The sequence below is a fragment of the Leucoraja erinacea genome, unplaced genomic scaffold (genome assembly GCF_028641065.1).
Source record: "Leucoraja erinacea ecotype New England unplaced genomic scaffold, Leri_hhj_1 Leri_463S, whole genome shotgun sequence".
In the NCBI taxonomy this organism is placed as follows: Eukaryota; Metazoa; Chordata; class Chondrichthyes; order Rajiformes; family Rajidae; genus Leucoraja; species Leucoraja erinaceus.
Window position 1 is genome coordinate 90,347 of NW_026576364.1, and position 22,352 is coordinate 112,698.

Here is a 22,352-nt window from a genome sequence, read left to right on the forward strand (position 1 = left end):
GAGAGAGACGAGGAGCGAGAGAGGGAGTGTGTGAGAGAGACAGCGAGTGTGTGAGAGGGAGAGAGGGAGGGAGTGTGCGAAAGAGATGGAGCGAGAGAGCGAGTGTATGAGAGAGGAGGGGGGCACGAGAGGGTGGAGTGAAGAGAATTTGTGTATGAGTGGGGGAGAGAAAATAAGGATATAATAGGGTGTGAGATAAGGAGAGAGGAATGTATATGTGCAGCTTTAAGAGACATTGGTCAGCATTTAGAGTATTGCATACAGTTCTGGTCACTCCATTACAGGACTGATGTGGAGGCTTTGGGACAGGTTCACAGATGGTTAAGCAGAATGGTAAAAAAACAAGGAACTGCAGATGCTGGTTTACAAAAAAGGACACAAAGTGCTGGAGTAACTCACAGGACAGGCAGCATCTCTGGAGAGAAGAAATGGATGACTGAAGAAACGACCCTGAAGCGTTTACCTAAACAGCACCTATCTATCCACGTGGCAGTGTGCCAGCAGGCTGGAGGAGCGGGTGAAACCCTTGCCCCACTCAGCACACACAAAGGGTCTCTCTCCGGTGTGTATCCGCTGGTGCTCTCGCAGCCCCCGTGCTCTCGTCACAGTGGGAGCAGCTGCTCGCCGACAGTGGGAGCAGCTGCCGCCGACGTGGGTCCGCCGATGCTGCCGCAACCCCCGCGAGCTGTCAAACTCCTCACCGCAGTACGGGCAGTCGTAGGGCTGGCCACTGGTGTGCACGTGCTGGTGAGACAGGGCGTGGGAGGCCACGGCAAAGCTCTCTCCACACACCAGGCTGGGGACGGGACGGTCGCCGGCGTGCACCCGCTGATGCTCCATCAGCTTGGTGGAGAGGGTGAAGCCCTTGCCGCATTGGGCGCAGGTGAAGGGGCGCTCGCCGGTGTGGGTGCGCTGGTGGTACAGCAGGCTGCTGGATTGGGTGAAGCCCTTGCCGCATTGGGCGCAGGTGAAGGGACGCTCGCCGGTGTGAGTGCGCTTGTGCTTCAGCAGGCAGCTGGATTGGGCGAAGCTCTTGCCGCACTGGGCGCAGGTGTAGGGACGCTCACCGGTGTGGATGCGCTCATGCACCAGCAGATGACTGGAGTGAGCGAAGCCCTTGCCACAGTCGCTGCAGGTGTAGGGACGCTCGCCAGTGTGTGTGCGCTGGTGCACCACCAGTTGACCGGACTGGGCGAAGCTCTTGCCACACTGGGCACAGGTGTAGGGTCGCTCCCCGGTGTGGGTGCGCTGGTGGGACAACAGGCTAGTGGGGTGGTTGAAGCCCTTGCCACAGTGGGCGCAGGTGAAGGGCCGCTCGCCCGTGTGGGTCCGCTGGTGGGACAGCAGGTGACTGTGGTGGGTGAAGCCCTTGCCGCAGTCGCTGCAGGTGTTGGGGCGCTCGCCAGTGTGCATGCGCTGGTGCTGCTGCAGGTTGCCGGAGCAGGTGAAGCCCTTGCCGCACTGGGCGCAGGTGTAGGGGCGCTCGCCGGTGTGGGTGCGCTGGTGCTTCAGCAGGCTATTGGAGCTGGTGAAGCCCTTGCCGCACTGGATGCAGGTGTAGGGGCGCTCGCCAGTGTGGGTGCGCTGGTGCTTCAGCAGGTGACTGGAGTGGGTGAAGCCCTTGCCGCACTGGGCGCAGGTGTAGGGGCGCTCGCCGGTGTGGGTGCGCTGGTGCACCAGCAGGTTGCTGGACTGGGTGAAGCCCTTGCCGCACTGGGCGCAGGTGTAGGGGCGCTCGCCGGTGTGGGTGCGCTGGTGCACAGCAGGTGACCGGACTGGGTGAAGCCTTTGCCGCACTGGGCGCAGGTGTAGGGACGCTCCCCAGTGTGGGTGCGCTGGCTGGTGCAGCAGCAGGCTGTTGAAGCAGGCAAAGCCCTTGCCACAGGTAGAGCAGCCATAGGGCTTCTCGCCCGTGTGCACCCTCCAGTGTATCTTCAGCTCATTCGCCGACTTGAAGTTCTTGCCGCAGTCGGAGCAGGTGACGGGTCTCTCGCCAGAGTGCACGTGGTTGTGCTGCAGCAGGTTGCTGTAGGTGGTGAAGTTCTTGCCGCACTCCGAGCAGTTGAAGGGGCGTTCTCCCGTGTGCACCCGCCGGTGGATCTCCAGCTGGCTCGGGCCCTGCCAGGCCTTGCCACACACGTCGCATTCATAACGCTTCTCTTTGTTGTGCCCCGTCATGTGGTCCTCCATCGAAGCTCAGCCCACACACCGAGCAGATGAGAGGAGGGGGGGGGGGCTCACCGGCACCCTGGCCGCCTTCAATGGCCGCTCATTTCTCCGTCTCTCTGTCCACAGCAACGGCTCCTAAACCCTGCAGGAGGGGAACACAGAGGGTCAACAAGCTGGCAAACAGGACATTACTAGCACATATTTACATACTAGCACATCTGGAGAAACGGGGTCTGATTAGGAACAGTCAACATGGATTTGTGCCTGGAAGGTCATGTTTGACTAATTTTCTTGACTTTTTTGAAGAGGTTACTAGGGAAATTGACGAGGGTAAAGCAGTGAATGTTGTCTATATGGACTTTAGTAAGGCCTTTGACAAGGTTCCACATGGAAGGTTGGTTAAGAAGGTTCAATTGTTGGGTATAAATGCAGGAGTAGCAAGATGGATTCAACAGTGGCTGAATGGGAGATACCAGAGAGTAATGGTGGATGGTTGTTTGTCAGGTTGGAGGCCGGTGACTAGTGGGGTGCCTCAGGGATCTGTGTTGGGTCCACTATTGTTTGTCATGTACATCAATGATCTGGATGATGGTGTGGTAAATTGGATTAGTAAATATGCAGATGATATTAAGATAGGTGGTGTTGTGGATAATGAAGTAGATTTTCAAAGTCTACAGAGATTTAGGCCATTTGGAAGAGTGGACTGAAAGATGGCAGATGGAGTTTAATGCTGATAAGTGTGAGGTGCTACATCTTGGCAGGACAAATGAAAATAGGACAAACATGTTAAATGGTAGGGAATTGAGGAATGCAGTTGAACAGAGGGATCTGGGAATAACCATGCATAGTTCCTTGAAGGTGGAATCTCATGTAGATAGGGTGGTAAAGAATGCTTTTGGTGTGCTGGCCTTTATAAATCAGTGCATTGAGTATAGAAGTTGGGATGTAATGTTAAAATTGTACAAGGCATTGGTGAGACCAATTCTGGAATATGGTGTACAGTTTTGGTCGCCCAATTATAGGAAGGATGTCAACAAAATAGAGAGAGTACAGAGGAGATTTATTAGAATGTTGCCTGGGTTTCAGCAACTAAGTTACAGAGAAAGGTTGAATAAGTTAGGTCTTTATTCTTTGGAGCACAGAAGGTTAAGGGGGGATGCTAGGGGTCTTTAAAATGATGAGAGGGATAGACAGAGTTGACGTGGATAAGTTTTTCCCATTGATAGGGAAGATTCAAACAAGAGGACATGATTTGAGAATTAAGGGACAGAAGTTTAGGGGTAACATGAGGGGGAACTTCTTTACTCAGAGAGTGGTAGCGGTGTGGAACGAGCTTCCAGTGGAAGTGGTGGAGGCAGGTTCGTATTTATCATTTAAAAATAAATTGGATAGGTATATGGATGGGAAAGGAATGGAGGGTTATGGTCTGAGTGCAGGTAGATGGGACTAGGTGAGAGTAAGTGTTCGGCACATAGAAACATAGAAATTAGGTGCAGGAGTAGGCCATTCGGCCCTTCGAGCCTGCACCGCCATTCAATATGATCATGGCTGATCATCCAACTCAGTTGGCATGGACTAGAAGGGCTGAGATGGCCTGTTTCTGTGCTGTAAATGTTATATTGTTGTTATATGTTTATTTGGTGTTCTTATGACGGAGGATATCATTATATAATTCTGCGCAGCGCAGTGGCTCAGCGGTATAGGTGCTGCCTCACAGCCAGAGACCCTGGTTCGATCCTGACTACGGGTGCTGTCTATGCGGAGTTTGTACGTTCTCCCCTTGACCTGCATGGGTTTTTACTCTGGGTGCTCCGGTTTCCTCCAATATTTCAAAGATGTTCAGGGTTGTAGATTAATTGGCCTCAGCAAAATTGTTAAATTGTCCCTAATGTGCGTAGGATAGTGCTAGTGTACGGGGTGATCACTGGAAGACCTGTTTCCGTGCTGCATCAGCAAACTACATGAATCCAAATGGTCTCGACCCAAAACATCACTCTTTCATTCTCTCCTCAGATGCTGCCTGGCCCGCTGAATTACTCCAGCACTCTGTGCCTATCTTCTCCACAGATGCTGCCTGACCCGCTGAATTACTCCAGCACTTTCTCTCTCTGCCTCTCTCTCTCTCTCTCCCTCTCTCTCACCCTCACTGTGAGTCTCTTTGTGAGTCTCTTTCTGCCTCTCTGCCTCTTCTCTCTCTCTCTGTCTCTCTCTCTCTCTCTCCTCCCTCTCTCTCCCTCCCTCTCTCCCTCCCACCCCTCTCTCTCTCTCTCTCTCTCTCTCTCTCTTCTCTTCTCTCTCTCTCTCTCTCTCTCTCTCTCTATCTCTCTCTCTCTCTCTCTCTCTCTCGGTCTCTCTCTCTCTATCTCTCGCTCTGTCCCTCCCTCTCTGCATCTCTCTTCGCTCACTCTCTCTGTCTCTTTTCCTCACTGTCTCTTTCTCCGTCTCTCTCTCTCGGAATTTCTCTCCCTGTCTCTCTCTTGGTCTCTCTCTCTCTCTCCCTGTCTCTATCTCAGTCTCTCTCTCTCCCTGTGACCTCTCTGCCACAGAGGGCAGTGGAGGCCAAGTCACTGGATGGATTTAATAGAGTTAGATAGAGCTCTAGGGGCTAGTGGAGTCAGGGGATATGGGGAGAAGGCCGGATTGGGGTACTGATTGGGGATGATCAGCCATGATCACATTGAATGGCGGTGTTAGTTCGAAGGGCTGAATGGGCTACTCCTGCACCTATTGTCTCTCTGTCTCTCTCTGCCCCCTCTCTCGCTCTGTCTCTCTCTCCCTCTGTCCCTCACTCTCTCTGTCTCTCGCTCTCCTGCTCCCTCTTTCTCTCTCTCTCCATCTCCCCTCTTTCTCTCTCTCCCTCTCTCTCTCTCCTCTCTCTCCCTCTGTGTCTCTCTCCCCTCTGTCTCCCTCTATCTCTCTCTTTCTGACTGTCTCTCACTGTATATCTCTCTCTCTCTCTCTCTCTTTCCGTCTCTCCCTCTTTGTCTTTCATTCTGTCTTTCTGTCTATCTCTCCCTGTCTGTCTCTCTCTCCCTCTGTGCCTGTCTCTTTTTCTCTCGCTTTCTCTCCCTGCCTGTCTCTCCCTAACTCTCCCTCTCTCTGTCTCTATCTCACTCTCTGTCAATTCAATTTCAATTTTCAATTAATAAACTTTATTGGCATGATAAAAAACATTGTTATATTGCCAAAGTATAAAACATGACATACATATTTCAAATGCATAAGTATAAATACAAGTATACAGTGCATGGATAGATATGTCCCTGTACATAAACTTGCAATAGGCCTATAGACCTATATCGATTGCTACACGTTCTTGCAGCAGTAAGCAGTACAACACAATAGCAAGTTTAGCAATTCAGTATTAATTTCTTAGTGTTAGTTAATGTTGATTAGTGTGTGCGTACATATGTGCATGTTGGTCATTCACCGTCTCTCAGGTTATGGCATGCTGTTACGTATTGTGCACCAAGATGTGTCGTATTTCCTTCGCCAAGGATTATTCTTAGTTTTGATGTATTATCTAGTTCTTTAGTCAGGGGTTGCCACTCTGAGTTTGTCAAAGTATGTGATGAAGCCGAGTTTTAGTTAAAAATATAAGAAGATATTAAATTGACTTCTGGGCTAGCTTACAGCTTATATTTAGTCTCAAATTAGGCTTTCCTCAGGTTGTGGGTGTGTGAGATAATAAATCCTATAACATTGTCTCCCAAGTGACAGGCAGAGGAGCAGCTAGAGAGATAGCTGGTCAAATCTTTGAAGTGAGATGCCATAAACCAAATGACCAATGTTTATGGGGGAGGAGGCAATAAAGGAAGAGAGGAATAGCCAGTCACATCTTTGTAAACAAATGACCTATGTTTATGAGGGACCAAATGACAGAGGAAGCAGCAAAAAGAGCTAGGGTGGTCTATTTGGAGATAAGGCAAAAAGGTTTGATGTGATGCATTCTGTGGAAACCTTTTCCTGTACCTCTGACATGATTAATGTCTGTGGAAGGTGTTAAGGGAACAAAAAAACCCTATTTAAAGCAATGTAATTCTGTTGTTCAGAGAAGGTGGCTGAGCACAGTCAAGTGTCTGTGTTGGCACTTGACTGGAGTTCTCCCTCCCTTCCATCGGCCGATGTTAAGTAAAGTTTTGAACTGGTCTACCAAACAGTTTGTGTGGTGTCTGTTTATTAAGAAGCGAACCTGGTTTAGTAGTTAAGATAAGTAGCTTTTTCATTGGCGTAGTTATGCAGGCCTCGCTGGGACCACATCAACGGCTGACTGTGCAAGAGGTTGCGGAGGTTGCCGGGATTGGAAGGGAGATAACTGAGCTCTATCGGCCCCCTTGTAAGACCGACTCCCTAGAAACTCCCGGGAACGTCTGTGATCCTTCATCAGAGGTTGAATTGGTTCCCTGCCGAGGTTCTTAGCAACAGACAAAGGTAAGACCAGTTGGGCTTTATATGGTTTTTTTTAAAGAAGGGATTGTGTATGTATTTTTAAGACGGAATTGTGTATGTATTTTTAAGACGGAATTGTGTATATTTTTAAGAAGGACTTGAGCGGTTTCTCTTTCTCTTTTTCTCTCTCTGTCTATCTCTCTTTGTTTTCTTTTTCTCTCTCTACTAAGGGCTCATCAGCCTTGTTGAGATATCCGTGATTTGTCGGGTTGAGATACGGGGGTTGAGGTGTGTGTCTGGCTTATTGAGACATCCGAAGAGTTGTCGGGTTGAGAAATAAGTGACGTTGTATATTACAGTATTAAGAAGTCTGCCAAGTTGAAAAAAAACTGGGGTCTCGGTTAGCGGGTCTGCTTCGTTGAGACACTTGGGTCGTATATTAAGGAATTAAAAAGTCAGCCAAATTGAGAAACTGGGGTCTCATTTAGTGGGTCGGCCTGGTTGATATATTTGGAACGATTCGGAATTAAGAAGTCTGTTTTCTCTCTCTCTCTCTCTTTCTATCTATCTATGGGGAATGCTATGGATACCGGTCCTATATATGTGTTATTTGAATCCTATGTATAATAAGAAATTTAGAATGTTAAGTTACAAGTTGACCAAATGGTTGGGGATGAAGCCTGGCCTGTAGGGGGCACATGGAATGTCGAGACAATTAAATAAGCAGAGGTGTTGATATGGGAAAGGAAGACAGGAACCCACTAGAAAGCCGATTTAAAATAGACTTTAATTTACAGCAATTGAACACTAAATTCCTTCCATTTGGCCTATAAATTGATGTAAATGAGATTTAAAAATCATGTTTTATTGTGAATTATTTGTGAATATTATTTGGACACTTAGGCTATTTAAAAATGTTAATCATTTATTAAGAAATGGATAGATGTTTAGATCTAGTAATTGAAGTTTGAAATTAGCTACAATTGGGTAACTAACTAATTATATGCTTTAATTTCAGGTCATCCAAGTAAGATTATTTTATATTTGTGTCAGAATGGTTCAATCTATGATAACTGAAAATTTCATTCAGTTCTCTTAATTTTTAAGAAGGTTATGGGCTTTTGACGGTCCATGATCACAGCTTTTTTGTTATGTCCATAGAAAATCAATAGGGAACAAGATGCTAATTTCCGAGTATGAAAATGGCCATAATTTTTTTTATTACTTGAGATATGAAAGTGAATTAGGTGTCAAATTAAACTTATTGTTATGCTTTATCTGATGGGATAAATTGCAGATTTGATTTTTTTTAAATCTCACAATTTTGTAACTTTGCTAGATAGAGTTAAGAAACAAGGATAGCACTAGGAAAGGATGGAAATTATTGCAACTAGAATGCCAGTGGGCAGAGGAACAAGAGAATAGAATTAAAAGACAGGCAGGAGGTGAGAAACAGGTGATGGTTCGTAAAAAATAAACCCAGTACTGGTAAATCCTCTGGAGGAGACTTCATGTCTGGCACGACGACCCTATTTGGTAATGAAAATGAGGAGGAGTTAGATAATCTTGTGAGATGTCCACCTCCCTATGCCCTACCAGTAGCAATGGCATCTTTACCTGGGACAGTTCCGTCAGTAACATCCCTATAACTTGAAGTTCTGACCTTACAAAGCTCTCCAGGATTGGGAGCACGGGAATCCCTTTCTGTGTGTAATTTGTTTAAGGCATTGATGCTACCAGAACAGCTGGTCATTATTAAATGTACTGCACACACTGGTGCTGGGGACCCTATAGCAAAAGGCAATGAGTTGCCGATAGTGTATCCAAACAGGCAGCCTGTACATCCAAATGCATAGTGACAGCAGCTAAACAGATGCTAGCAAATAGAACGGTCCTGCCAAACATGAGGGAGGTATGTACATTACAGAGGGACGCCTCTTATATATAAAAATAACTATGGAAACAAGAGGGCTGTGCCATTGATTCAGCACACCCCGCTTGGACAAGTTGGTGTATACGATACATTTTTACCCGTCTTACCCATGCTGGTAAGGAGGGAATGATAGGATAACAAAGGAAATGTGGTGACACCCGAAAATTTGAAGAGGCACTGAAGCAGGCCTCTGAATGTAAAATTTGCCAATGAAATAATCCAGGCAAACCAATTAGGATACCCTCAGGGGTGACGCCAATGCCATCACGATCGTTTGAATGCATACAGATTGATTTTATTGAAATGCCAAGGGCCCAGTGTTATAAATATTGCGTATTGATTTTAGATTTATTTAGTAGGTGGAGTAAAGCTCTACCAACCACTATTACTAAGGAAAAATGTGCACATTTTAATATCTGACAGAAATTCACTGTACACACCACCCACAGGTATCTGGGATGGTGGAAAGAGTCAATGGGGATTGCAAAACAAAATTACCCCGGAGGTAAATCCTTTTTCTGACAAGCAACTATGTTATAAAAATTGGGGATGAAGGAAAATTCAATGGAGAAATGAGGATAGGATAGGGAGACTGAAAAGTCAAGGGGAGTCTGACTAATCATGATCTGAATCAATGTCCAATTAGGGTTAGGTAACCAGGATTTTGGTAAACAGAAGTCTTGTCAGAAAAAGGGAAAGTAAATTACAAAGAGACGTCTTTGAAGATGAAATATTATATACTGCTGGTAAAACAATGTTTTTGTATATGTACTGCTTGTAAAACAATGTTTTTTGTATGTGGAATGTGTGAAATTCGAAGCAATGAGCAAAGTTGTGTGTCACTTTTTAAGAAGTTGTCCTTTAAAATGCAAATCTACAAAGTTTATGGTGTGTCCGTTAAGAAACAGGCATGAATGGGGTGCGGAGCTATACTCGATGGATAAAATGTGTTTATAAATCTTTTGATTATATGATTATAAATCTTTTGAACCAAGTTTAAAAAAGACTCATCCCGATTAAAGTGTTAAATGAGATTGTAAATGTCAAAATTACAGAGAAAAGAAAATGTATTATTGATTACTGATTCTGAATGAGTTCTTTTGGAAAAGATTGTTTTGATATGATAACAGAGGTTGTCTTTTAAAATGCAAATGAAGCAAGATTACTGTTTTGAAGCAAACAAAAAGATGTTGCTGTAGCATGTGCTGTGTGAGAGAAATGAAGGTAGATGAAAAATTGTCTTATGACTTACAAAAAGGAGGTTTGAGGGAACTCACAATGAGGGATAAAAGGTGAGAAGATAAAGTAGATTGGGGAAGAGAACATATTTGGAGAATTGAATATTTAGGTGGGGAGAGCCTCTTCGGATATAATCGGATTAAAGAATAAATTCACAGCGAAGTAAGTGTTAGGAAGGAACATGAAGGATCAAAGGTAGACAAAAGTGCTGGAGAAACTCAGCTGGTGAACAAGATTTACAACTTTTTATTGCCCCTGGAGAGTGGGGGGGAAGCCACCAACAGGCCCTGGGCAATTAACTAATTATGTATGGTCGGCAATTAACCCATGTCTTGCCAGATCTACATTCCCAGGTTGGAGGAGCTTTGCTGGGAGCCATAAAAGCTATACGATGACGGGGGTGCTGGGACAAGAAGAAATTGAGACTGTTGAAAGAAACAACCAAGTGTTGCTAACAACATGAACTGCTGTAAAGATGAAAGATCATCGTCGCTGGATACATTTGATTGACTGTGAACAGTTTGTGGAAACAAGGACGATGGGCTATTGATGTTCCTTTATTCTGGGGTGGCCCAGCCCACATGGACTGAACTTTCTTCAGAATGGCAAACTTGCGGACTAACCCACATTTAAAGGATGGTACACACCTCCTTTTAAACAAGATTGAAGTCAAACATGACAAGCGCAGCAAAGATACCCTGACTACAGACAGTAAGAGGTCTGCAAAGGCCAGTTAAATCTACCTGTTTTTGCCACAACCAAGGCACTGGTGTATTTTAAGGAAACAGTATATTTGTGACAGGGCATTGTTATGTTGCAAATGCAGTGCCACACAAGAGAAGCATGAACCAGTTACACCAGCACACAGGGAATTCCAAATGAAGCCGAATAAAGGCTGAGCAATTTTTATGATCCTTTTCCTGTCCTATGGTAGTATATTAGTGTCACGTCCGGGGGAGGTTGGTGGCCATTTAAAATGTTTGGAGGGACTTGTGAAACGATTGTCCACTATGAATTGATTGTGTTACTAGTGTACTATTAATTTGTCTGATGAGATGCTTATGGTCTTTCGTATGTACTCAGGAAGGACTGTAGTTGTTATCAAAATTTTGATAAAAGGATGGAATGATGAAGCCGAGTTTTAGTTAAAAATATAAGAAGATATTAAATTGGTTTCTGGGCTAGCTTACAGCTTATATTTAGTCTCAAATTAGGCTTTCCTCAGGTTGTGGGTGTGTGAGATAATAAATCCTATAACATTGTCTCCCAAGTGACAGGCAGAGGAGCAGCTAGAGAGATAGCTGGTCAAATCTTTGAAGTGAGATGCCATAAACCAAATGACCAATGTTTATGGGGGAGGAGGCAATAAAGGAAGGGAGGAATAGCCAGTCACATCTTTGTAAACCTATATTTATGAGGGACCAAATGACAGAGGAAGCAGCAAAAAGAGCTAGGGTGGTCTATTTGGAGATAAGGCAAAAAAGGTTTGATGTGATGCATTCTGTGGAAACCTTTTCCTGTACCTCTGACATGATTAATGTCTGTGGAAGGTGTTAAGGGAACAAAAAAACCCTATTTAAAGCAATGTAATTCTGTTGTTCAGAGAAGGTGGCTGAGCACAGTCAAGTGTCTGTGTTGGCACTTGACTGGAGTTCTCCCTCCCTTCCATCGGCCAATGTTAAGTAAAGTTTTGAACTGGTCTACCAAACAGTTTGTGTGGTGTCTGTTTATTAAGAAGCGAACCTGGTTTAGTAGTTAAGATAAGTAGCTTTTTCATATGCTTTCCTTGTTTTGTCAAATTCCTGTCTCTCTCTCTGTCCCTCTCACTCTCTCTGTCTCTGCCTCTCTCTCTCTCTCCTCTGTCTCTCAATCTCTGTCTCTCTCACTCTGTCTCTCTCTGTCTCTCTCTCTCTCTGTCTCTCTCTCTGTCTCTCTCTCTATCTCTCTCTCTGTCTCTCTGTCTCTCTCTCTGTCTCTCTCTCTGTTTCTCTCACTGTCTCTCAGTCTCTGTCTCTCTCAGTCTCTGTCTCTCTATCTCTCTGTCTCTTTCTCTCTATCTCTCTGTCTGTGAAAGAAAACTGGCAGGGAACATAAAAACTGACTGCAAAAGTTTTTATAGATATGTGAAAAGAAAGAGATTAGTTAAAACAAATGTAGGTCCCTTGCAGTCAGAAACAGGGGAGTTGATCATGGGGAACAAGGATATGGCGGACCAATTGAATAACTACTTTGGTTCCGTCTTCACTAAGGAAGACATAAATAATTTGCCGGAAATAGCAGGGGACCGCGGGTCAAAGGAGTTGGAGGTATTGAGTGAAATCCAGGTTAGCCGGGAAGTGGTGTTTGGTAAATTGAATGGATTAAAGGCCCGATAAATCCCCAGGGCCAGATAGGCTGCATCCCAGAGTACTTAAGGAAGTAGCTCCAGAAATAGTGGATGCATTAGTAATAATCTTTCAAAACTCTTTAGATTCTGGAGTAGTTCCTGAAGATTGGCGAGTAGCAAACGTAACCCCACTTTTTAAGAAGGGAGGGAGAGAGAAAATGGGGAATTACAGAGCAGTTAGTCTAACATCGGTAGTGGGGAAACTGCTAGAGTCAGTTATTAAAGATGGGATAGCAGCACATTTGGAAAGTGGTGAAATCATTGGACAAAGTCAGCATGGATTTACAAAAGGTAAATTATGTCTGAAGAATCTTATAGAATTTTTCGAGGATGTAACTAGTAGCGTGGATAGGGGAGAACCAGTGGATGTGGTGTATCTGGACTTCCAGAAGGCTTTCGACAAGGTCCCACATAAGAAATTAGTATACAAACTTAAAGCACAAGGCATTGGGGGTTCAGTATTGATGTGGATAGAGAACTGGCTGGCAAACAGGAAGCAAAGAGTAGGAGTAAACGGGTCCTTTTCACAATGGCAGGCAGTGACTAGTGGGGTACCCCAAGGCTCAGTACTGGGACCCCAGCTATTTACAATATATATTAATGATCTGGATGAGGGAATTGAAGGCAATATCTCCAAGTTTGCGGATGACACTAAGCTGGGGGGCAGTGTTAGCTGTGAGGAGGATGCTAGGAGACTGCAGGGTGACTTGGATAGGCTGGGTGAGTGGGCAAATGTTTGGCAGATGCAGTATAATGTGGATAAATGTGAGGTTATCCATTTTGGTGGCAAAAAATAGGAAAGCAGACTATTATCTAAATGGTGGCCGATTGGGAAAGGGGGAGATGCAGCGAGACCTGGGTGTCATGGTACACCAGTCATTGAAGGTAGGCATGCAGGTGCAGCAGGCAGTAAACAAAGCGAATGGTATGTTAGCTTTCATTGCAAAAGGATTTGAGTATAGGAGCAGAGAGGTTCTACTGCAGTTGTACAGGGTCTTGGTGAGACCACACCTGGAGTATTGCGTACAGTTTTGGTCTCCAAATCTGAGGAAGGACATTATTGCCATAGAGGGGGAGTGCAGAGACGGTTCACCAGACTGATTCCTGGGATGTCAGGACTGTCTTATGAAGAAAGACTGGATAGACTTGGTTTATACTCTCTAGAATTTAGAAGATTGAGAGGGGATCTTATAGAAACTTACAAAATTCTTAAGGGGTTGGACAGGCTAGATGCAGGAAGATTGTTCCCGATGTTAGGGAAGTCCAGGACAAGGGGTCACAGCTTAAGGATAAAGGGGAAATCCTTTAAAAACCGAGATGAGAAGAACTTTTTTTCACGCAGAGAGTGGTGAATCTCTGGAACTCTCTGCACAGAGGGTAGTTGAGGCCAGTTCATTGGCTATATTTAAGAGGGAGTTAGATGTGGCCCTTGTGGCTAAGGGGATCAGGGGGTATGGAGAGAAGGCAGGTACGGGATACTGAGTTGGATGATCAGCCATGATCATATTGAATGGCGGTGCAGGCTCGAAGGGCCGAATGGCCTACTCCTGCACCTAATTTCTATGTTTCTATGTTTCTGCCTCTGTCACTGTCCCTCGCTCTCTCTCTCTCTCTGTCTTTCTCCATCTCTCCCTCTGTCTCTCAATCTTTCTCTTCACGCTCTCTCTCTCTGCCTCTATCTCACTCTCTGTGCCTGTCTCTCCCCCTCTGTTTCTGTCTGCATCTCTCTCTTTCTATGTTTCTATCTGTCTATCACTCTCTATATCGCTCTCTGTCCCTCTGTCTTTGTCTCTCTGTCTGTCTCCCTCTCTCTGTCTCTCTCCGTCTCTCCCTCTCTATATCTCTCTCTTTCTGTCTCTTTCTGCCTCTCTCTCTCTCTCTCTCAATCTCTCTCTCTCTCTCGGTCTCGCTCTGTCTGTCTCTCTCAATTCAATTTCAATTTCAATTTATTTTCAATTTAAAAACTTTATTGGCATGATAAAAAATACATCATTATATTGCCAAAGTATAAAACATGACATACATATTTAAGATGCATAAGTATAAATACAAGTATACAGTGCATGGATAGATATGTCCCTGTACATAATCTCGCAATAGGCCTATAGCTGACGAGCACCAGGCCACCATCTCCAGCACCATCACCGACTTCATCAGTTCCCACGCCCTGCCCGACCGAGTCTCCAACCTCATCGTTCCCCAGCCCCGCACGGCCCGTTTTTACCTTCTCCCCAAAATCCACAAACCTGACTGTCCCGGTAGACCCATTGTCTCTGCCTGTTCGTGCCCCACCGAACGTGACCCCACCACTCGCCACATCTTCCCATCTCCCCCCATGTCTGCCTTCCGCAAAGACCGCTCCCTCCGCAACTCCCTGGTCAATTTTTCCCTTCCCTCCCGTACCACCCCCTCCCCGGGCACTTTCCGTTGCAACTGCCAGAAATGCAACACATGTCCCTTTACCTCCCCCCTCGACTCCATTCAAGGACACAAGTAGTCGTTCCAGGTGCGACAGAGGTTCACCTGTATCTCCTCCAACCTCATCTACTGCATCCGCTGCTCTAGGTGTCAGCTGATCTACATCAGGGAGACTAAGCGGAGGTTGGGCGATCGTTTCGTCGAACACCTCCGCTCGGTCCGCAATCACCTACCTGACCTCCTGGTGGCTCAGCACTTCAACTCCCCCTCCCATTCCCAATCCGACCTCTCTGTCCTGGGTCTCCTCCATTGCCAGAGTGAGCAACACCGGAAATTGGAGGAACAGCACCTCATATTCCGCCTGGGGAGCCTGCATTCGAGGGGCATGAACATTGAATTCTCCCAATTTTGTTAGCCCTTGCTGTCTCCTGCCCTTCCTTAGCCCTCGAGCTGTCTCCTCCCATCCCCCAGCCCTCGGGCTCCTCCTCCTCCTTTATCCTTCCTTCTCCCTGCCACCCCCTATCAGTCTGAAAAAGGGTTTCGGCCGGAAACGTTACCTATTTCCTTTGTTCCATAGATGCTGCTGCACCCGCGAGTTTCTCCAGCATTTTTGTGTATCTGGCCTATAGCCCTTTATAAATTGCTACATGTTCTAGCAGCTGTAAGCAGTACAACACAATACTTCGAAATCAGGGTTGCCACACTGAGTTTGTCAAAGTATGCTTTCCTTGTTTTGTCAAGTTTTTTTTGCATTTTAGGAGGAAGTGCACCTCTGTTTCAACCTCATCTGTCAAACAGTGGCCGCAGTTGCCAGAATCTCTTCCGTCTTCCTTTTTCAACTGCCAAATAGTGGTCACTTAACCTGCATTTGGTGAGGGTCTGTCTCTGCTTTATGTCTCGAACAGTTGAGAGATAGTCTGCCAATTTATAATCTCTTTTTAGGGCACGGTAACATTCTAATCTGCTTTGGCTTTTGGTTTCTTTATCCCAATGTTCCAAATACGTTTCTTTACATTGTTTGATCATTTGGTTCACTCTAACTGGTGATTGGGGGTCAGTATTGATCTGGGGCCGGTCAGGGTTTAACTGGATAGGGTTTAACTGAATAGGGGTAGTTAGTCTCAGTACCAACTGACACAGGGAACTCTTTTCTGGGTTCCCCTCTTGTGTTTGAAGGGTTTTAAACTGGAGGGTATCTGGGGGGCTAGATTTAAGGTGATTCCAAAAATTTAGTGCTCTTTTCTGGATATTTATTATCAGTGGGTTATTTATTATCTCTCTCTCCCTCAGTCTATCTTTGTCTCTCCCTGTCTCTATCTGTGTGTGTCTCTCTCGTTGTCTCTCTCTGCATCTGTCTATCTTTCTCTCCATTTCTCTCTCTCTCTCTCTCTCTCTGTCCCTCTCTCTCTCTCTCTCGTCTCTCACTCTTTCTGTCTTTCCCCATCTCCTCTCTCTCGCTGTTCCCTGCTTTCTCTCTCTCGCTGTCTGTCTCTCTCTCTATATATACATCTGTCTCTCACTATCTGTCTCTCTCTCTCTATCTGTCTCTCACTCTCTCCCTCTCACTGTCTCTCCCTCTCACTCTCTTTCTTTGTCTCTCACTCTCCCTCTGTCTCTCTCTCTCCGTCTCACTCTCTCTCCGTCCCCTCTGTCTCTCTCTCTGTCACTTTCTATCTTTCTATCTATGTTACTCTCTCTCACTCTCTCTCTGTCCGTATCTCTCTGTCTCTCTGTGTCTCTCCTCTCTCTCTGAACAAAGGGGACCATGAAGGCATGAGAGGGGAGCTGGCCAAGGTAGACTGGAAGGGGATCCTAGCAGGAATGACGGTGGAACAGCAATGGCAGGAATCCGGAAGACGCAGGATCATTTCATTCCAAAAAGGAAGAAAGATTCTAAGGGGAGTAGGAGGCAACCGTGGCTGACAAGAGAAGGTAGGGATAGAATAAAACTAAAAGAAAAGATGTATAACACAGCAAAGAGTAGCCTGAAACAAGAGGATTGGGAAAATGTCATAGGACAACAGAATGAAACAAAACGGGTAATACGGGCTGAAAAGATGAAGTACGAGGGGAAGCTGGCCAGGAATATAAAGAAGGACAGTAAAAGCTTCTTTAGATATGTTAAGGGAAAAAGAGTAGCAAAGTCAAATGTGGGTCCCTTGAAGGCAGACACATAGCTGGGTGAACAGTGAAGAGGATGTTAGGACGTTGCAGGGTGACCTGGACAGGTTAAGTGTGTGACAATAAGCAATAGGTGCAGGAGTAGGCCATTTGGCCCTTCGAACCATTCAATGTGATCATGGCTGATCATCTCCAATCAGTACCCCGTTCCTGCCTTCTCCCCATATCCCCTGACTCAGCTATCTTTAAGAGCCCTATCCAGCTCTCTCTTGAAAGTATCCGGAGAATCTGCCTCCACTGCACTCTGAAGCAGAGAATTCCATACACTCGCAACTCTCTGTGAGAAAAAGTGTTTCCTCGTCTCCGTTCTAAATGGCTTCCCCTTATTCTTAAACTGTGGCCCCTGGTTCTGGACTCCCCCAACATCGGGAACATATTTCCTGCCTCTAGCGTGTCCAAACCCTTAACAATCTTATATGTTTCAATAAGATATCCTCTCATCCTTCTAAACTCCAGTGTACAAGCCCAGCTGCTTCATTCTCTCAGCATATGACAGTCCCGCCATCCCGGGAATTAAACTTGTAAACCTACGCTGCACTCCCTCAATAGCAAGAAAGTCCTTCCTCAAATTATGGGACCAAAACTGCAAACAATACTCCAGATGTGGTCTCACTAGGGCTCTGTACAACTGCAGAAGGACCTCTTTGCTCCTATACTCGACTCCTCTTGCTATAAAGGCCAACATGCCATTCGCTTTCTTCACTGCCTGCTGTACCTGCATGCTTACTTTCATAGACTGATGAACAAGGACCCCCAGATCGTGTTGTACTTCCCCTTTTCCCAACCTGACGCCATTTAGATAGTGTTCAAGAAGGAACTGCAGATGCTGGAAGATCGAAGGCACACAAAATTGCTGGGGAAACTCAGCGGGTGCAGCAGCATCTATGGAGCGAAGGAAATAGGCGACGTTTCGGGCCGAAACCCTTCTTCAGACTGATCCATTTAGATAGTAATCTGCCTTCCTGTTTTTGCTACCAAAGTGGATAACCTCACAATTATCCGCATTAAACTTCATCTGACATGCATCTGCCCACTACCCAACCGGTACAAGTCACCCTGCATTCGCATAGCATCCTCCTCACAGTTCACACTTCCACCCAGCTTTGTGTCATCTGCAAATTTGCTAATGCTACTTTGAATCCCTTCATCCAAATCATTGAAGTATATTGTAAATAGCTGCAGTCCCAGCACTGAGCCTTGCGGTACCCCACTAGTCACTGCCTGCCATTCCGAAAGCGACCCGTTAAGCCCCACTCTCTGTTTCCTGTCTGCCAACCAATTTTCTATCCATGTCAGCACTCCACCCCAATACCATATGCCCTAATTTTGCCCACTAATCTCCTATGTGAGACGTTATCAAATGCTTTCTGAAAGTCCAGGTACACTACATCCACTGGCTCTCCCTTGTCCATTTTCCTAGTTATCTGAGTGCAGGTAGATGGGACTAGGGGAGAATAAGTGTTCGGCACGGTGTAGAAGGGCCGAGATGGACTGTTTCCGTGCTGTAATTGTTATATGGTTATATGGTTACATCTTCAAAAAATTCCTGAAGTTTAGTCAAGCATAATTTCCCCTTCGTAAATCCATCCATCGGAACGATCCGGTTACTGCTATCCAAATGTGTGGCTATTTCATCTTTTATAATTGACTCCAGCATCTTCCCCACCACCGATGTCAGGCTAACTTGTCTATAATTCCCTGTTTTCTCTCTCCCGCCTTTCTTAAGATGTGGGATAACATTAGCTACCCTCCAATCCACAGGAACTGATCCTGAGTCTATAGAGCATTGGAATATTATCATCAATGCACCCACGATTTCTAGAGCCACTTCCTTAAGTACCCTGGGATGCAGACCATCAGGCCCTGGGGATTTATCAGCCTTCAGTCCCATCAGTCTACCCAACACCATTTCCTGCTTAATGTGGATTTTCTTCAGTTCCTCTGTCATCCCAGATCCTCTGGACACTACTATATCAGGAAGATTGTTTGAGTCCTCCTTTGTGAAGACGGATCCAAAGTACCTGTTTAACTCAACTGCCATTTCCTTGTTCCCCACAATAAATTCACCTTTTCCAGTCTTCATGGGTCCATCTTTGTTCTTAACTATTTTTTTCCTCTTCACATACTTAAAGAAGCTTTTACTGTCCTGCTTTATATTCTTGGCTAGCTTACCTTCGTACCTCATCTTTTCTCCCCATATTGTCCTTTTAGTTATCTTCTGTTGTTCTTTAAACATTACCCAATCCTCTTGCTTCCCGCTCATCTTTGCTACGTTGTACTTCTTCGCTTTAATTTTTATACTGTCCCTGACGTCCCTTGTCAGCCATGGTCGTCTCTTTCTCCCCTTGGAATCTTTCTTCCTCCTAGGAATGAACTGATCCTGCATCTTCTGTATTATTCCAAGAAATACCTGCCATTTTTGTTCCACTGTCATCCCTGCTAGTGTTTCTTTCCAGTCTACTTTGGCCAGCTCCTCCCCCATGGCCCCATAGTCCCCTTTATTCAACTGTAACACTGACACCTCCGATCTATCCTTCTCCCTCTCCAATTGTAGATGAAACATGACCATGTTATGGTCACTGCCTCCTAATGGCTCATTAACCTTGAGGTCCTTTATCAAATCCGGTTCATTACACAACACTAAATCCAGAATTGCCTTTTCCCTGGTAGGCTCCAATACAAGCTGTTCAAAGAATCCATCACATAGAAAATAGGTGCAGGAGTAGGCCATTCAGCCCTTCGAGCCTGCACCGCCATTCAATATGATCATGGCTGATCATCTAACTCAGTATCCTGTACCTGCCTTCTCTCCATAGCCCCTGATCCCTTTAGCCACAAGGGCCACATCTAACTCCCTCTTAAATATAGTCAATGAACTGGCCTCAACTACCTTCTGTGGCAGAGAATTCCACAGATTCACCACTCTCTATGTGAAAAATATTTTCCTCATCTCGGTCTTAAAAGATTTCCCCCTTATCCTTAAACTGTGACCCCTTGTTCTGGACTTCGAAGGCACTCTGCAAAGTCCCTTTCTTGGGGTCCAGTACCAACCTGATTTTCCCAGTCTACCTGCATGTTGAAATCTCCCATAACAACCACAGCATTACTTTTATTACATGCCAATTTTAACTCCTGATTCAACTTGTACCCCATGTTCAGGCTACTGTTTGGGGGCCTGTAGATTAGTCCCCTTGAGGGTCTTTTAACCCTTACAATTCCTTAGTTCTATCCATACTGACTCCACATCTCCTGTTTCAATGTCACCCCTTGCAAGGGACTGCATTTCATTCATCGCCAACAGGGCAACCCCACCCCCTCTGCCCACCTGTCTGTCTTTTCGATAAGAGGTATACCCTTGAATATTCAGTTCCCAGCCCTGGCCCTCTTGCAGCCATGTCTCAGTAATTCCCACATCATCATACTTGCCAGTTTGTAACTGAGCCTCAGGCTCGTCCACTTTATTCCTTATACTTTGTACATTCATATACAGTACGTTGACCTCCGTATTCACTTCTCCCCTCGCACCGCTCACAATTGGCCCTGACCGTACTCTTTTATCCCTTCTCGAGTTTTCCTTCCCATTAATTCGGGAATCTTTTGTAATTTTTCCTGTACTCACTTCCCCTTCAACTCCATCTTTATACTCCCAATTTGTCAATCCCTCCCCCCCCCCCACTATTTAGTTTAAACCCACACGTGTATCCCTAGCAAACCTGCCTGCCAGAATGTCAGTCCCCCTCCAGTTAAGGTGTAACCCGTCCCTTTTGTATAGGTCACCCCTACCCCAGAAGAGATCCCAGTGGCCTATAAATCTAAATCCTTGCTCCCTGCACCAGCTCCTCAGCCACACATTCAGATCACTATCTCGTCCTGTTCCTGTCCTCACTAGCACGAGGTAACCATATAACAATAACAGCATGGAAACAGGCCATCTCGACCCTTCTAGTCCGTGCCGAACACATATTCTCCCCTAGTCCCATATACCTGTGCTCAGACCATAACCTTCCATTCCCTTCCCGTCCATATAACTATCCAATTTATTTTTAGGTTATTTTTAGCTACTGGAAGCAATCCAAAGATCACTCTCTGTCTTTGTACACCGGTCGCTGAAAGTTGGCATGTAGGTACAGCAGGCAGTGAAGAAAACTCATGGAATGTTGGCCTTCATAACAAGAGGATTTCAGTATAGGGGGGTTGCACGTAAGGTTACTGGGTCATAGGGCTTGACGCACAGAGCCGCTCAATCCATCTGGAGGACATCTGTAACTTCCAGTATATGTTATTAATGCAAGAAACACGTACTTTTCTACTTGTTAAAAACGGCCAAAATGTTGGGTTTTTGCGCTGTAATAAATTGTGGGAGTCGGGGTAAGTATGAGAGACATGTACACAACTTTAGAATTCCAAAAATGAAGCGAAATGAAGGTAAAGAGAAGCAGAGCTGAAGGGACCACAGCAGCTAAAGTGCTTGGTGAACATTGGCCGTGCATATATCGGAATTGAAAATATTGGGAATTATCGCGTTTGCTCAACAATAAGGCATTATTTGTGGTTTTTCTTGATTCCTTTGGTATCTAAAAAGTCTCTGATAAATCTAGCTGTAATTTTTTCTTCAGATGCGTTTTCATTTTGTATGTAAAAACTCACTTGAGAACCATGGGCGATTAAAAAAATTTACAGCCAGATTTATCACTTCTGAAACTTTTTAGATGCCAAAGGAATCAAGAAAAAACACAAACAATGCCTTACTTGCTGAAATGCAGTGAGCAAACGGCCAATGTTCGCCAAGCACTCTGGCTGTTGTTGTCCCTTCAGCTCTTGTTTCTATCTACTGTCATTTCTCCTCACTTTTGGAATTCTGAAATAGGCTAAATGTCTCTCACGCTTATCCCGATTTCCATAATTATTTCTAGCGCAAAAATTGACAATTTCAGCGGGTTTTAACGGGCCCGCTATGCTGGAAACATTGGTTAGTGCTTACCTGCAGTTCAACGCGTGTTCACACAGTTTTGGTCTCCTAATTTGAGGAAGGACATCCTTGTGATTGGGGCAGTGCAGCGTAGGTTCACGAGATTGATCCGTGCAATGGCGGAACTGTCATATGAGGAAAGATTGAAAAGACTAGGCTTGTATTCACTGGAGTTCAGAAGGATGAGGGGGATCTTATAGAAAACATAAAATTATAAAAGGACTGGACAAACTAGATGCAGGAAAAATGTTCCCAATGTTGGGCGAGTCCAGAACCAGGGGCCACAGTCTTAGAATAAAGGTGAGGACATTTAAGACTGAGGTGAGAAAAAACTTTTCTGCCCAGAGAGTTGTGAATTTGTGGAATTCCCTGCCACAGAGGGCAGTGGAGGCCAAGTCACTGGATGGATTTAAGAGAGAGTTAGATAGAGCTCTAGGGGCTAGTGGAGACAAGGGATATGGGGAGAAGGCAGGCGCGGGTTATTGATTGGGGACGATCCGCCATGATCACAATGAATGGCAGTGCTGGCTCGAAGGGCCGAATGGCCTCCTCCTGCACCTTGTGTCTGTTTCTCACTCACTCTCTCTGTGACTTTATCTCTTTGTCTCTGTGTTTCTCACTCTCTCTCTCTCTCTCTCACTCTCTCTCACTATCAATCTCCCCACATC

At 45.5% G+C, this 22,352-nt stretch overlaps 1 pseudogene; it reads right to left on the reverse strand.

Moving 5' to 3' along the window:
• LOC129693895 (oocyte zinc finger protein XlCOF6-like) overlaps nt 1-22,329 on the reverse strand; it is a 32,422-nt pseudogene extending 10,093 nt beyond the window's left edge.
• Between the last annotated feature and the right edge of the window lie 23 nt (nt 22,330-22,352).